Source organism: Musa acuminata, chromosome BXJ1-9 (assembly GCF_036884655.1).
Source record: "Musa acuminata AAA Group cultivar baxijiao chromosome BXJ1-9, Cavendish_Baxijiao_AAA, whole genome shotgun sequence".
Lineage (NCBI taxonomy): Eukaryota > Viridiplantae > Streptophyta > Magnoliopsida > Zingiberales > Musaceae > Musa > Musa acuminata.
Window position 1 is genome coordinate 39,306,522 of NC_088335.1, and position 18,246 is coordinate 39,324,767.

Sequence of the window (18,246 nt, forward strand, 5' to 3'; positions counted from 1 at the left end):
TCACTAATCTATTATCCACATAGATGACCCTCTTGGCCATAAGAATCATGATTAGTTGTTTTTTTATTTATAAGCCAACCATCATCAAGAGTACTTAACTCATCATCATCACATTCCCAATACAGGATTCTTGGCAAATAATTCTTTGGATTATTGGTAACTCTGTAGTTGTCGACCTTACAATTAACGACTAACAAGCACAAATGTTTATAATCCTGGAGTTGGATCAGAAAAATCAAACATAAACAGTGAATCACTTAAAAGATCCACGAATACATCATCGGTAACATACCATAACATATTTCATCAAAAAGGACAGACTAAACAAAAACACCACTTGATAAGGTACAAATTGTCGATTCTGGAAACTCTGCAACTACACACAAAATGTTCAACTATAAGAGAAAACAAATTGACTTTACTACTAACGAAAAGAAGACCTGAATGCATGGCATTAAATATACTAGATTTTATATAACTTCTCAAGCATAAACAACAACTCATATATAACATTTCTACCGCTCAGAAGAGTGCAGCAGTTCAGCATGCCAGCTTTCTCACTCGGAGCTGGACTGCCTCCATGCCACAGTTCGCTTAGTTCATTTCTTGCCCAAGAATGGAAAACAAGAGGCCCCAAAGTAGATGGTATCTGCAGTCACATTACAAGACTCTGAAGCCATTTCTTTCACAGGCTTTCTTGATACAAAAATAAAAAGCATTTAATTGATATACGCCCAAGATGATATGCTAAATACTAGGATTGTGGTGAACCATATGGTTGTCATTAGTACTTTCATATGGCTGTTTGGATGCACATTATGAAATAGAGAGTAACTGAATTACAAATGGTCAAGGGAAAGGAATAATAGCACAAGTATCGGAATATCACTGCGATTAACAAAATGTGTGCCCTTGTTGAGGGAGAGAATTGTCTATAGTCCAGATTTATGGGATTGCAATAGTTGTTTGTGATAACATTGAACAGAGAAAAATTATAGCAACGCTGACTAAATACAGCATGTGGTTAGAAGTTACCAAGTAAAGAAGAGCAGGCTGGGGGGATTGAGTTAAAACTCCAGCAGCTAAAGCAGTGATCAGTCCAACCACATACCCAAATAGCGCATACCATATGTATTTGTGCTACTTTGATGAGGATAATTCTGACATACATGCCATGTCTCTACTCTTTCTGTGATCGAAACATAGTGCCAAAGCTAGAAGCATACCTGGAACAGCCTGTAGGATTAAGAAAACTGTGAGTAGAAATATAATTAATCAGATTTCATGGTCATATTATTTCTACTAAATATACAAAATATGCATTCAACTTTAGGAGAACCAGAAATAGACATGAACTAAGATATTATTACCAAAACATGAATAAAGTATAATATCGACCAAAATTCACTCTTGTTCTAGGATAAAAAATTCAAGTGCATAGATAGACAAAATGTGGCTACAAAGGACGTTTAATAGGTCAAGAGAACAATGAATTATCATGAGATGGACACACGCTTTTTCCAGCGATGCGAACAATGGCCACTTTTCTCTTACAAGATGAACACATGTTTCCTGATGTAACTCATAAATACCTTTACCCTCTACCTATCCATCTCCATTTCCAATTCATTTGGCCGCATTAATGTGTGCTATTGAAAAAAAGCACAAAACATTTTAGTATCTAAGAGAAGTTCCACAATGCAATGCTTGTTGCTTTGACCTTCTAATTAGATGCTAGAGAGGACACAGTCACAAATCAAAGAAAAATAAGGTTCCTGCAATAACCGTGTATTCGAAGTTTCTCAAAAGGCCTGTATTGCTCACAAACGACTAACAGCATGATCTTTTCTGGCATCGAAAGAAGCTTGAATCATAAATGTATTTCAGAAATGATAATTTTTCCAGGATTTCACCAGAAGAGGTTCAATGTTAAGACAATCAAGAGATCGGATGTGCAGCAGAATATAATCATGTGTTCGTAGATGATAGCAGCAATAACGCTCATGTTAAAAATTCCCTAGAAGATAATGTTCAGATACAAAAAAAAAAGCAAACCTCTCTAGAATGAGGAAATAAAAAATGTCAGACTTCAAGAACTGAAACAAATGTTTAAAATCCTAAATAGCTTTCAAAAGTATGTCCTACACTGGTAGACTGAATCAAGCACAACTAAGAACCTTGAATCTTGAAATCTATAAATATTATGTCCAAGCATTGATGGGATTGATCACTGATGTGGCACAACATTCAATCAGATATTACCTGTGACAAGCACGCTAAAAGAAAAAAGATATTGCTCCATGCTCTGCTATATGGAGACATGCTTGTGTACTGTCATTACCTTACCAGCATGGCAGCCACAATTATGTAAGCAAGGCATGGCATCATCATCATCATTTGATTTACATAGTAAGCATTACAAAGTAGATAATCACAAATATACATGAGACACATCCGAATTAATAATCAGACAGGATGGTATTCTATGACATCATTATTTTTACAGAACTTCGACACTATAACTTTAATTTATTCAACAATTGCTGCTTTTTGCTCAATATAAAACTCTTTTCGTGCGACAAACTCCATTTCAATAAAAGTCAATTTTTATCATGAATGTTTTATTATAATTAGCAGCCAATAAATACTATAGTTAAATAATTTTGGAACTTTGTCTACCATTATTCCGGTCTATCAACATTGCCATCTTTCTGCTTAGAAACCACAATCAGATATCTTGTTGATGATAGTTCATTATGCCAAATAAAAATTGAACTTCTGGAAGATACATGACAAATTTAAATAGTCATCATGGTCCATGATGCCAAATGCATCTTTCAACATTAAAACCAGATACTCAGAAAGCTACCCTCTTTTAAGCTAGTTTTGAAAGGCATATTGCACATCAACTTCCAAGGGCATATTCTAGTAGTTATAGGCATGTTCTAGTAGTGACTCATGATCTAGAAGTTATAGTGTAGTTCCTACACCTAACTCAATCATGGGTGACATGGTGGAGTGAGGTAGTTACCACTATGTCACAAACGGTCGTCGCGCACCCACAACAACTCCGTTCAACGAATCGTTCGTCGCTCTCATCTACATGTACAACTGCTTGGCAGCATGTTTTAGCTTGGTTTTAAGTCCTTTTGCTTATAAAAATGTAAGTTCGAACAAGTTGCAGCGCTATAGTGCGACTGCTCACCGAACCGAGCAAAACAGCCCCAAAACAACTCCGTTTTCGCGTGCCATGGGCTGTTTTCTACAGCCCGCAGCTGCACGCGAAATGTCAGCCATCTCAGCACCCTGGAACCACCCGGGTGGCACCATGGGGGATGGGGCTTCGGTATAGTGTCGGGCGTTGAACAATCTTTTGCAAGTTCACACGTTACCTTGACGGAAACTTGTTGTCGCGCCCAGCACCCGGTGAGCAGCTGTTTGTGGACTTGCAGCTGTTCGTTCAACCCTCTAAAGTCCTTGTTTTCCTCCTCTCTCTCTTTTCTCTTGTGTACGCAAGGTGCTCGCTGAATTGCTTGTAAAGCTACCCTTTTTCGCGAGACATCGAAACTTGTCTGTCGCTCGTTCTTCGAACTAATCAACTTTCTCTTTTACAGATCCTTCGGGACCTGCAAGAGGTTGTAAGTGGGCTGATCTTTGTGGACACAAATCGCAAAGGCAAAGCGCGACTTAGGCAACGCAAGATAAGTTCGCGTCTTTGCCGCAAGGGTGCCTCGCGACTTAGGCAACACAAGCTAAGTTTACGTCTTTGCCGCAAGGGTGCCTCACGACTTAGGCAATTCCAGCTAAGTCCGTGACATTGTGGTATCAGAGCGGGCAAGCACTTCGAGCGAGCAGCGAAGGAACTTCGCAACTTTGCCATGGCTAAGCATCGTGGCGAATCAAGCAAGACGGGGCAAGCCAGACCCTTGCCCCAAGCAGCCGCAAGTGGGCTGCAAGTGCACACTCGCTCTCATGCTGTTGGAGCTGCTCAGGAGAAGTTGGCTGTTCTCCGCGAGCAGAGGAGGCACAATCTGGAGCGCCAACCAAGAAAAAGAGTCATAAGGAGAGACTCACAACGGTGGAAACCCGCTTGGATGTTCTTGAAGCGAGCTTGGAGGAACTCTACCATGGCCAACGAAGGCTGGTTGGGGTAGAAAGCTCGCAAGGAGAAGCGAAGTCTAGGATCGACAAGGTTGAGGCCCTGGTCGACTGATTGTCAGATGACACCAAAGACTCTGTGCAACACCTGCAGGAAGTTGTGGCGGAACTCACTTCAAGGGTGACCATGCTCACAAGAGCACTAAATGCGGGAGGAAGCAACACCCATGTTGCGCCGTCACAAAACTTGAGGGCACCCGAGCCTCATGGTTATGGAGGGGCCAGAGATGCCAAAGAGCTCGAGAATTTCCTATTCGACATGGAATAATACTTTCGAGCTACAAGGCCTGATTCTAAAGAAACTAAAGTTTCTACAGCAACAATGTATTTGAACGGAGATGCAAAACTTTGGTGGCGAACCCGTTGGGAGGAGATCCAACAAGGTCGGTATCGAGTTGACATATAGGAGGACCTGAAGCGGGAGTTGAGAACTCAGTTCCTACCGAAGAACACAGAGTTCGTCGCAAGAAGGAAGTTGAGACAACTCCGCCAAAATACCTCCATTCGAGACTACATGAAGCAATTTTTTGTGCTAATACTAGACATATAGGATATGTCCGAGAAGGATAAGCTGTTCAGCTTCCTCGATGGTTTGAAGTCATGGGTTTAACAAGAACTACATCAAAGGAATGTCGCTGATGTGATCGGGGCAATTGCTGCCACAGAAAGGCTCACCGACTTTGTTTCCTCCGAAGACCCGGGGAAAAGGAAACAATCTTTAAGCAATCGCCCTCCAAAATATTCTTGAGGGAAGGAGCTATGAGGCGAACAGAGGAAGAAGAGTTCCCACAAAGGGCCAAGCCCGAAAGGCAAGGCCCTGAAACCTGGCGGATGCTTCTTATGCGGAGTGCCGCACATGGTGAGGGAGTGCCCACAAAAACAGGCACTCAATACTTTAACAGCTTTCATCCACCCCCCCCCCTCCCCCCCGCCGATCGGACAAGGGTAAGGTTGTCGCTCTTAGTTCGAGTAGTTCTGAATCCAGCAGCGACGATGAGGAGTCGCAAGGACCCCGGATAGGAGCAATGCGTTTGTTGAACACCATGCGGGGTCAAGTGGGGGAGAACACGAAGACAAGGTTACAAAAAGCAGGAAGTGGCGAGCTAATGTACGCAGACATTAAGCTCAATGGCCAAACGACTCGTGCAATGGTGGACACGAGCACTACCCACAACTTTATCGCCGATCGAGAAGTAAAGCGACTTGGGTTGATCTTGGAGAAGAGCCTAAGTCGAATGAAGGCGGTGAACTCGGAGGCCAAGCAAATCTTCGGGTTGACAAAGGAAGTTCCCATCAAGATCGGAACATGGAGCGGGAGCACAAACATGATGGCAGTGCCATTGGATGACTTCCAAGTGATTCTTGGAATGAAATTTATGCACGCAGCCAAGTTGGTGCCAATGTCGTTCCTTAACTCCCTATGTGTGATGGGAGGTGACGACTCCTGTGTGGTTCCCGTCTCTCGGAGAGGAGCCAGGGAACCCCAACATATATCGGCATTACAACTGAAGAAAGGGGTGCAAAAAGGTGAATTAACATTCGTGGCAACAATGAAGCTAGAGCCACTTGACGAGAAGGCTATTCATGAACCTGCTGTGGTGGCGAACGTCCTGAAAGAGTTCACTGACATTATACCACCCGAGTTGCCGAAGACTCTTCCGCCACGCAGAGGTGTGGATCACAACATCGAGCTGGAGCCGGGAGTGAATCCTCCAGCGAGACCACCCTACCGCATGCCCCCGCTAGAGTTGGTAGAACATAGAAAGCAATTAGGTGAACTGCAAAGCGGTGGTCTCATCCGCAACTCTAAAGCACTATTCGAAGCTCCAGTTCTCTTCCAGAAGAAACAAGATGGGAACCTCCGACTATGCGTCGATTACTGAGCCCTCAACAAAGTGACGGTAAAGAACAAGTATCCCATCCCGCTCATCGCGGACTTGTTCGACCAATAGGGCAAAGCCAAGTATTTCTCAAAACTCGACCTTCGATCGGGGTATTGGCAGGTGTGCATTGTTGAAGGCAACGAAGCGAAGACTACCTACGTGATGAGGTATGGAGCGTTTGAGTTTTTGGTGATGCCTTTCGGCTTAACCAATTCTCCGGCCATGTTCTGCACTCTCATGAACCAGCTATTCAAGGAGTATTTGGATAAGTTCGTGGTCGTCTACTTAGACGATATCGTCATCTACAATCAAACGCTCGAGGAGCATGTGAAGCACCTTCGGACGATCTTCAAGGTTCTCAGGGAGAACACTTTATTCATGAAAAGGGAGAAATGCTACTTTGTCCAAACGGAGATCTTATTCTTGGGGCATCGAATCGGTGATGGCTCCATTCGGATGGACAAATCGAAGGTGCAAGCGGTTGCGGAATGGCGAACTCTAAAGAAGGTGCCAGAGTTGAGATCCTTCCTTGGCTTCGTCAACTACTATCGACGCTTTATAGCGGGGTATTCGAAGCGTGCAACTCCATTGACGGAGTTGCTGAAGGAGCAGCAACCTTGGAGGTGGTCTGATAAATGTGAGATTGCATTCCAAGATCTAAAGGCTATTGTATTAGAAGAACCGATGCTTAAATTGTCGGACGATGGGGAGCCCTTCGAAGTCCAAACAGATGCTTCAGACTTCGCTATTGGGAGAGTACTCATGCAGGAGGGTCATCCGGTGGCCTACAAGAGCCGCAAACTCAACGAGACCGAGCGACGGTATCCGATGCGCGAGAAGGAGATGACAACGATGATCCACTGCCTACGAGTTTGGCGACACTACCTTCTTGGATCGCGATTTGTACTAAGGACGGACAACATCGCTTTAAGCTATTTTAAAACTCAGAAGAAACTCTCCCCAAAGCAAGCACGATGGCAGGACGTCCTGGCTGAGTTTGATATGGCAATAGAGTACAAGCCCGGAAAGGCAAATGTCGTGGCCGATGCATTGAGTCAGAAAGTGGAGCGTGTGAATGTCGTACAATTGGAGGGCAGAGGCTAAGCAAGTCAGTTGCACTCCAACTTCTTTTCCAGGATCAGGGATGGACTGTATAGTGATCCTCAGGCAAAAGCCTTGATACAGCTCATTAAAGAAGGCAAGGCACAACGGTTTTAGGTCTAGGATGGACTCGTTTACACCAAAGGAAATAGAGTTTATGTTCCTCGAGTAGACAATCTGAGACATGAACTCTTAAGAGAGTGTCACGATTCCCTTTGGGCTGGACACCCCGGCATTCATAGAACCTTGGCTCTCATGGAGAGGGCCTTCTATTGGCCGAAGATGGGGACTGATGTGGAGGAATATGTTCGAACGTGCCTCACTTGCCAGCAAGACAAGGTGGAGTAACGGAAGCCAGTGGGACTTTTGTAGCCGTTGCCTGTACCAGAAAGGCTGTGGGAGAGCATTTCCTTGGACTTCATATTAAGCTTGCCCGCAGTAGGGAGACTTGGATCGATACTCGTAGTGGTCGATCGATTTTCAAAGTATGTAACTTTCATTGCTGCTCCTCTACACTGTTCAGCAGAGGAGGCGGCCAAGTTGATGATGAAGGATGTGGTGAAGTATTGGGGAGTCCCGCACAATATCATTAGTGATCGAGACGCTCGATTCCTGGGATGATTCTGGACCGAGCTATTCAAATTATTAGGGTCCAAGTTATACTTCTCCATAAGCCTGCACCCCCAAACGGATAGCCAAACCGAAAGGATAAACTCACTCCTAGAGCAATATCTTCGGCACTACGTGAGTGCCAACCAACGAGATTGGGTGAAGTTGTTGGACATTGTCCAATTCTCCTACAACTTGTAGTGCAGCTCTGCATCCAACAAGAGCCCCTTCGAGATCATTACAGGACAACAACCGTCAACTCCTCATACCATGGCAATCGGGTATAGTGAGAGTAATCCGTCAGCCTACCACTTCGCAAAGGAGTGGCACCGAAATACAGATATTACGTGGGCTTACTTGGAGAAGGCGGCAAAAAGGATGAAGAGATGAGCAGACTTGGGAAGGCGACCGCAAGAGTTCAAGGTCGGCGATTTGGTGCTGGTAAAGCTCCAACAAGCATCACTCCAATTCTTTAGGAACAAAGTACACAAAGGATTGGTGCGCAAGTATGAAGGGCCCTTCCCAATTATCAGCAGGGTGGGCAACGTCTCCTACAAGTTGCAGCTGTTGGCGTGGTTCAAAATTCATAATGCTCTTCACGCCAGCAACTTAAAAGCCTACCACTCGGATCCACAAGATGCTTTCCGAAGTTTTCTAACTCGACTACCCCCCACCAGAGTCTCCTACGAGAAGCAAGTTGAAACTATTTTAGCGGATCGCAAGATAAAGCTACCCAATGGAGCTGAGCAGACCGAGTACTTGGTGAAGTGGTGAAAGCTTCCCGAACTGAAGCCAATTGGGAGCCCGAAGATGCCCTGCAACATGAAGAAGCAATTATCAACAACTACCAACAAGCATCGATGAGGGCATCGACAGTTTGAGTGGGGGAGAATGTCACGAACGGTCGTCGCGCACCCGCAACAGCTTCATTCAACGAACTGTTCATCGCTCTCATCTACATGTACAGCTGCTTGGCAGCATGTTTTGGCTTGGTTTTAAGTTTTTTTGCTTGTAAAAATATAAGTTCGAACAAGTTGCAGCGCTATAGTGCGACCGCTCACCGAACCGAGCTAAACAGCTCCGTTTTCGTGTGCCACGGGTTGTTTTCTGCAGCCCACTGCTGCACGCAAAATGTCAACCATCTCAACACTCTGGAACCACCCGGGTGGCACCATGGGGGATGGGGCTTCGGTATAGTGTCGGGCGTTGAACAATCTTTCGCACGTTACCTTGACGGAACTTGTTGTCGCGCTCGACACCCGGTGGGCAGTTGTTTGTGGACTTGCAGCTATTTGTTCAACCCTCTAAAGTCTTTGTTTTCCTCCTCTCCCTCTTTTCTCTTGCGTACATAAGGTGCTTGCTGAATTGCTTATAAAGCTTCCCCTTTTCGTGATACGTCGGGACTTGTTCGTCGCTCGTTCTTCGAACTAATCAACTTTCTCTTTTACAGGTCCTTCGGGGCCTGCGAGAGGTTGCAAGTGGGCTAATCTTTGCGGACGCAAATCGCAAAGACGAAGCGCGAGTTAGGCAACGCAAGCTAAGTTCGCGTCTTTGTCGCAAGGGTGCCTCGTGACTTAGGCAACGCAAGCTAAGTTCGCATTTTTGCCGCAAGGGTGCCTCATGACTTAGGCAATTCCAACTTAGTTCGTGACAACTAGGTCCTATAAATAGGACCATAGTTCATGAAGCAAGATAAGGAGTATGCACTTGGGAATATAATGTAAGTGTTCTTATCTTACCTCTTATTTAAATACTACAACATTTTTCTTAATCAAAAGGATTCTTTTTAATTGCATCGTAGTATTCTGTAATTATCGTTTCCTTGCTCCTTCATCCCCAACATTTATGGTATCAAAGCTAAGTTTCAATCTGAACTGGGCATTATGGCTTTCAATGGCAATTTCATGTCTCAACCCCTTATTCTCATCTTATCGGGCAAATGCTATGAATTTTAGAGTATCAAGATGAAGACTCTATTCAAGTCTCAGGATCTTTGGGACTTAATAGAGAATGAATATGCGAATCCAGATAAAGAAATCAGGCTGAGGGAGAATAGAAAGGACTCAAAAGCATTGTTCTTCATTCAACAAGCTGTACATGAGATAATCTTCTCAAGAATTGCAACAGCGACAACTTCAAAGCAAGCTTGATTGATACTTTAAAATGAATTTCAAGGCTCATCAAGGGTGATTACGGTAAAACTTCAAACTCTTCGTCGTGAGTTTGAAATTTTTTTCATGAAAAGCAATGAATCGGTGCAAGATTTTCTTTCTCGAGTAACTGAAATTGTTAGTCAAATGAAATCTTATAGTAAACATCTTCCTAATCATATAATTGTTGCAAAAGTTTTAAGAAGTTTAACTTTGAAATTTGATCATATTGTTGCCGCAATTGAGGAGTCAAAAGATTTATCAATATTTTCATTTGATGAACTAATGGGTTCCTTGCAAGCACATGAAGCAAGGTTGAACAAGTCACTTGAAAAAAGTGAAGAAAAAGCATTTCCAGTTAAGGGGAGTCTTCTATTTCAAAAGAAGACAAAAAATCAACAGGAAGAGGACATGGCAGAGGAGGATTTCGTGGTAGAGGAAATGTAAGAGGAAGAGGACACTTTGGTGGGCATGATGAATAAAGGCAATCAAATTATGATAAAAAAAAATATAAGAGTAGAATTCAATGTCATTATTGTACAAAGTTTGGTCACATGAAGGCAGATTGCTGGAAAAGAAAAAAGCAAGCAAGCTATGTGGAGGAAAATAAAGAAAATAGTAAGTTGTTTATGACTCATTCACAAGTTAATGATATCTCAAATGATATTTAGTTTTTGGATAGTGGATATTCCAATCATATGTCAGGCATAAAATTAATGTTTAGAGACATTGATGAAACTCATAAATTGAAAGTTAGACTTGGAGATAACAAGTAAATCCAAATGGAATGGAAAGGAACAATTGAGGCGAAGACAAATCAAGGGAAGGTAAAATACCTAGATAATGTTTTCTTTCTCCCCCTTGATTCATAGTTACATACATCGATTTGCGACATGAAAGAAACCTGCTTTTGAATTGGAAGCGACTTGGTGAGGATATCTACAACTTATTCATCTATTCCACAATACTTCATTGCTATGGCTTTATTTGCTACAAGATCCCGGATAAAATGATAGCGTATCTCTATATGCTTCATTCTTCCATGAAATGTTGGATTCTTCATCATTGCAATTATGGCTTTATTGTTGTGAATATCCTTTTGCTACAAGCCGAGCCTTATGCTTTTGGATACTTTCATCTGTATTAAACTTTGTTTTGAACACCCATTTAATCCAATAGTTTTCTTTTCTTTCGGTAGATTTATTAGCTCCCAAGTTTCATTCTTCTCAATTGATTTGATTTCCTCGTTCATTGCTTTTCGTCATTCCTCTTTTTCAATTGTTTCCTCAAAAGTCATAGGATCTGAAATAAATAAAGTAAATGTTGAGTCATAATTTTTTGTTAGTGATCTGAATTTTCCTGGAGTAGTTTTATCTAAGGAATCAAAACTTGAACTGCTACTAGGTGAGGTTGACGATGAACTTGTTGGAGCAGGATCTGTCACTTGATTTTTTAGAGTGTCTAGTTCTGTTGAAATCTAAATTTGTGTTCCACCTTCATTGGTCTCCCAATTCCAACTAGTCCTTTCATCAAACACAACACTTTTTGTTAATAATAACTTTGCCATTAATAAGATTATACAATCGATATGCTTTGGATTGTAAGAAATAACTAATTAAAATGTATTTTTCAAATTCTTCATCAAGCTTGTGATGGTTTTATGAATTTACCAAAGCATAAGCAATACAACAAAAAATTCTTAGATGCTTTACACTTGGTTTCATATCATACCAAGCCTCAAAAAGAGTTTGATTCATAACAGCCTTTGTTGGTGAAATATTTAACAAATAAACTGCTGTTGTAACTACTTCTGCTAAAACTGATTTGGAAGGTGTTTTTCTTTAAGCAAACTTCTCGTCATTTCAAGAACAGTTCGATTCTTACGTTCAGCTACACCATTTTGCTCTGGTGTATATGGTGCTGTCAATTCTCTATGAATACCATTTTTTCACAAAAAGAATTAAACTCATTAGATAAAAATTCACCACCTCCATCTGTCCGAAGTGTCTATATATATCTACCACTTTGCCTTTCTACAAGTGCCTTGAATTTTCGAAAATTATCAAATGTTTCAGATTTTAGTTTTAAAAAATATACCCAACTCATGCAGCTATAATTATCAGTAAATAATAGAAAATATTGACTTCCACCAAATGATTTTGTATTCATAGGTCCACATAAGTCAACATGAATTAATTCAAGACAATTAGATGCTCTCCATGCTTTTCCAACAGGAAATGATTTTTTACTTTGTTTGTTATAAATGCATCCTTCACATACATCAAGTGTATTAATTTTGGGTAATCCAAAAATTATTTATTTTTATTTAACAACCTTAAACCCTTAATATTAAGATGTCCATATGTTAAATGATATAAATTAAACTCATTCTTTTGAGTTGCGATAAGAGCATGCTTTTTAATATTTGAAACATCAAGTGGTAACATCTTGTTTTGCATCATACAAACATTTACCATAATCAAACCAGATTTTTTATCTTTAATAGTGCATGAACCATCATCAAATATAACTGAATATCCATCATCTATCAATTATCCAACACTCAACAAGTTATGTGATAAACTAGGAACAAAGAAAACATTATTGAGGTATTTTACCTTCCCTTGATTTGTCTTCGCCTCAATTGTTCCTTTCCCTTCCACTTGGATTTGAATACCCAAGATTGTGGATCATAACTAAGTTTCAATCTGAACTGGGCATTATAGCTTTTAATGGCAATTTCATGTCTCAACCCCTTATTCTCATCTTCTCGGACAAATGCTATGAATTTTGGAGTGTCAAGATGAAGACTCTATTCAAGTCTCAGGATTTTTGAGACTTAATAGAGAAAGGATATGCGGATTCAGATAAAGAAATCAGGCTGAGGGAGAATAGAAAGAATGACTCAAAAGCATTGTTATTCATTCAACAAGCTATATCAGAGCTAAATTTCAATCTGAACTGGGCATTATGGCTTTTAATGGCAATTCCATGTCTCAACCCCTTATTCTCATTTTCTCGGACAAATGCTATGAATTTTGAAGTATCAAGATGAAGACTCTATTCAAGTCTCAAGATCTTTGGGACTTAATAGAGAATGGATATGCGGATCCAAATGAAAAAATCAGGTTGAGGGAGAATAGAAAGAAGGACTCAAAAACATTGTTCTTCATTTAACAAGCGGTATTTGAGACAATCTTCTCAAGAATTATAATAGCGACAACCTCAAAGTAAGCTTGGTTGATACTTCAAAATGAATTTCAAGGCTCATCAAGGGTAATTACGGTAAAACTTCAAACCTTTCGTCGTGAGTTTGAAATTTTTTATCATGAAAAGCAATGAATCAGTGCAAGATTTTCTTTCTCAAGTGACTGAAATTGTTAGTCAAATGAAATCTTATAGTGAACATCTTCCTAATCATATAATTGTTGTAAAAGTTTTGAGAAGTTTAACTCCGAAATTTAATCATGTTGTTGCCGCAATTGAGGAGTCAAAAGATTTATCTATATTTTCATTTGATAAAATAATGGGTTCCTTGTAAGCATATAAAGCAAGGTTGAACAGGACACTTGAAAAAAGTGAAGAAAAGATATTTCAGGTTAAGGGAGAGTCTTCTACTTCAAAAGAAGACAAAAAATCAACAGGAAGAAAAAATGACAGAGGAGGATTTCGTGGTAGAGGAAATAGAAGAGGAAGAGGAAGATGACACTTTGATGGGCATGATGAACAAAGGCAATCAAATTATGATCAAAAAAATTATAAGAGTAGAATTCAATGTAACTATTATAAAAAAATTTGGTCACGTGAAAGCAGATTGCTGGAAAAGAGAAAAGCAAGCAAGTTATGTGGAGGAAAATAAAGAAAATAGTAAGTTATTTATGACTCATTCACAAGTTAATAATATTTGGTTTCTGGATAGTGAATGTTATAATCATATGTCAAGCATAAAATTAATATTTAGATATATTAATGAAACTCATAGGTTGAAAGTAAGATATAGGGATAACAAGCAAATCCAAGTAGAAAGGAAAGGAACATTTGAGGTGAAGACAAGTCAAGGGAAGGTAAAATCCCTTTATATTGTTTTCTTTGTTCCTAGTTTATCGCATAACTTATTGAGTGTTGGCCAATTGATAGATGATGGATATTCAGTTATATTTGATGATGGTTCATGCACTATTAACGATAAAAATATAATACTACGATACAATTAAAAAGAATCTTTTCGATCAAGAAAACCGTTGTAGTATTTAAATAAAAGGTAAGACAAGAATACTTACATAATATTCCCAAACGCACACTCCTTATCTTGCTTCATGAACTATGGCCCTATTTATAGGACATAGTGGTAACTACCTCACTCCACCATGTCACCAATGATTGAGTTAGGTGTAAGAACTACCCTATAACTTCTAAATCATGGGTCACTACTAGAACATGCCTATAACTACCTATAACATGGTAACTACCTAGATAACTACTATGAATCAATTTTCAATACTCCCTATTGATTCATAGTTACATACACCGATTTACGACATGAAATAAATATGCTTTTGTACTGAAAGCGACTTGGTGAGGATATCCGTAACTTGTTCATATGTTCTACAATACTTCATTGCTATAGCTCTGATACCACAAATGTTGACGATGGAGGAACAAGAAAATGATAAAAAAAGAATACTATGATGCAATTAAAAAGAGTCCTTTCGATTAAGAAAACCGTTGTAGTATTTAAATAAGAGGTAAGACAAGAACGCTTACAAGATATTCCCAAGTGCACACTCCTTATATTGCTTCATGAACTATGGTCCTATTTATAGAACCTAATGGTAACTATCTTACTCCACTATGTCACCCATGATTAAGTTAGATGTAGGAACTACCCTATAACTTCTAGATCATGGGTCACTACTAGAACATGCTTATAACTACCTAGAACATAGTAACTACCTAGATAACTACTATGAATTAATTCTCAACATAATTTACTTATGTCTAATGTATGTTGTATCATTAGCATCTTTGCATATATGCAAAGATCAGAGACCATTCAAACTGACATTACTGGATACTAAATACAAATATGTAAATGCTGCTACGTTTTATAAACAAAACAATCAGATAGCTAATGGACTCAAATTGCAAACTGATTATAATTTAACGAACACATAATATCAAACCAAACCAAATTTACAACTGAAATACATCATACCATGTCTCCAAGGACCAGCATTATGTAATCTGTGCTGCTGCTTCCAGGAACTAACCCAGGAAACAAATTTCTTGGGAAAACAACTTTAACAGGCAGCTCCAACTTCTCTGTAATCAGCTGCAATCCTGGAAGGCTTAAGCTTGTTGCCACATTGTGAAGTGGGTTAGATGCCTTTTGTGTTGCAACTGAAACCATAACATTTGCTCCGAGGAACCTCTCCGAGAGGAAGACCCAGAATATGTCATACAGAAACAAGCAGACAAGAAGCAAAGAACATATCTTAATGTTGGGTTGTCGTCCGTGGCTAACAAATGCAACACATATGCATATCCCCAGTAGATTGCTCAGCAACCAATGCCCAGTGACAAGCCAAGCTGCCACAATTCCTATAGAAAACAGCAGGAACATTCCCTGGCTTCGTGTCGAAGACTTGGAACAGCACCGCAAGATGAATGGATCAACCACACCAAACCGCGATTTGACGTAAGCAACATACGGGATAAGGCAGAAGTAGAGTGCGGAGGCTGTGCCGACAGCCACAAAGGCAGTGATAAGTTGGGACACAGATGAGAAAAGATAGAACATCAATAGAAGACTACAAGAACTAGCATGGGGAATCATGACAGCTTGGGACCGGTCCAAAGTTATCGATGCCTCTGAGAAATTCAGGTTTTTCTGCATTTCTTTGCCGTGATCCAGAGCTCGAGAAGCCGATACAAAGGTTACTAAGATTGCTGTCCCAATGAGAGCGAGGGATCCCGGTTCAAGCAAACAAGTTAGCTTCCACAGTGACTCCATATTATCTCTATAGCACACCCCAAAAAAAGCAACCTTCTTTCTACCCTTTTCCACTCTGCTAATATCAACGGACGTTCTTTGGATCAAGATTCAAAGAACTTCCATGCCACTGTTGCTGACATTAAGAATTTTCTTTGCGTCGCCTGAACCGTTGAAAAATCCATTCTTTTGTGTAAGGTTCCACTCAGCTTCGGTCCCCAGCCATCACATTGCACGGAATGGAAGAGAACTTTTCCGAGCGCACAAGGCAAGATTAAGCAAGAAAACCTCAAATCAACCAGAAAAGAACGTTGCTTTGGGGGCATACGAGGGTTCAAAATTCAAAAAGTTTGACAAAGCTATGAATTTGAGGAAAAAGAGGAACCGACTGACAGAATCCGATAGACCAGAAACCGAAAAAGCCATCCTTGCTCTGAACAGAAATTTACCTAAAATAAGAGAACCGACTGATCCGCCTACTTCTCTAGCCAGGAACACAAGAAGATGCAAGTGGGATCGGTTCGAGGAGGACAAAAGAAGGGAATTTTGAGCGTGGGCGTTGTGAAAGCGACGAGGTTGGCTTGTGTGGGGAAGACCGGATTTGGACCTGCGGCGGTGGGCGTCGACGGCATTTGAGGAGGATGAGAATACCGTCTGTCAGGGCGGCATTTTATTTCCGGCCCTCCGTAATTTACCATCTGGCAGCATTACTGGAATCAACAGTGCAACCCCATGTGGGTCCTCGCTTATGCTCCAATCAAAGAAATCGGGTAAAATTAGAACCAGAAAACCATCGTTAGCGCGGCGCGGGACGTGCAACGGCGAGCTCTCCACGCCACTACTTTATGTTTCTGAGCTAACTGTATCTTTTCCGGAAACAGATACGAGGCACAGAGTCCCATCATCTACTCCAATAACTGGAGTTGGTGAGCATACAGTTTTCACTTTGAATACACTCACTGATCGATCAGCACAGAGTGCAAAATATATGTTTTATATAAATTTATTTATATAAATAATTTGACTGTGAAAAAAATCTAAATCTTCTTTTTAACTAACTGTCACCTCCCCTCTTCAGAATTTTCTAGCAACGCTTCTTATTTTAAGGTAATACCCAGAATACTCCAATCACTTACATCTTTTCCTTTAAATTTTCATGTGTTCTTTTATTTATAATTTTTTAATATTATTAAAAATCTATACAAAAATATGATAATATTTTTAGAAAAACCGATTTGGATCGATCCATAGAAAAAAGGGACAAAAAAAAAAGTAATTGAGTATTGGGTTTGTAGATCAAGTGTAAATCTTCTCTTCTTGTAATGAATTCTAATTTTTTTATTTGATTTGCAAATAGAAAATAAAGATAAAACACTTTCTATTGGCAAAACATAAGAAACAGGAATTGAGTTACTTTTACCATAAAATAAGAGCTAACTATATCGCTGTGTAATTCATACATGAATATGTGTCACGTTTGCGCATAATTAGTGAGTGGTATAGTTGGGCTACACTTGTAATATGGACATTTGTTGGGCTTCATACAACAAGGCAAAGCATTGCTGAAAATAATGTGGCCTATCATCGAGTGTTCGTACTTCACAAGAAGAAAATGAAAAATGAAAATAAAAAGACGAGAATAATACACAAAAGTGTGAGAGTAAGATATTATAATAGGATCAACTAGACTTAAATTTCAACTAAAAACTATAGTCGATGCATAATTTGAATTATATTTTTAGCACTAAAATCCAACATGTAATATTATATATATATATATATATATATATATGGTGAAGGCAGGAGTAGTGTTGACATATACTTTTATTTATGTCACATGACTTCATACGATAATTTTGACTGTCTTATTGTCCAAATAAAACTGAGGTGTTGATCCAGTGAAGATTTCATGTATGTGTTGATCAACGGATGAGAGTATGGTAACGATAGTCATCATATATGCATGTGTCATAATCTCATATCAATGAATAAATTTTAAATATATATATATATATATATAATTTTCTCTACGAAATAATCTTAAAATTTATTATTTTATTTATTTAAAAGCGTAAAGATGAAATATGATCAGATTTGTAATTTTAACAAGAGAGAAAACAAGGCAGATTCCAAGAAAATAACAGGAGATGATTGTTGAAGAAAGCATATATGGAAGAGAGTAGGTCAAGAGTTGGAGAGCTGACAAGGGAAAAAGAATCATATAAGAACAAACACAGTCATGCCAACAACTCCTCTTCTCCTACATCCCCCTCCCCAACCTTCTCTACCAAGCCTTGCACTCATCTTGAAATGTCCGCCTCCCCGGAGCTCGCTCGCACAACGCCGCCCGAGT

The 18,246-nt window shown here is 40.0% G+C and overlaps 1 pseudogene; it reads right to left on the reverse strand.

The window, feature by feature from the left end:
* Positions 1-235: 235 nt before the first annotated feature.
* LOC135593501 (signal peptide peptidase-like 1) lies at positions 236-16,717 on the reverse strand (annotated as a pseudogene).
* Between the last annotated feature and the right edge of the window lie 1,529 nt (positions 16,718-18,246).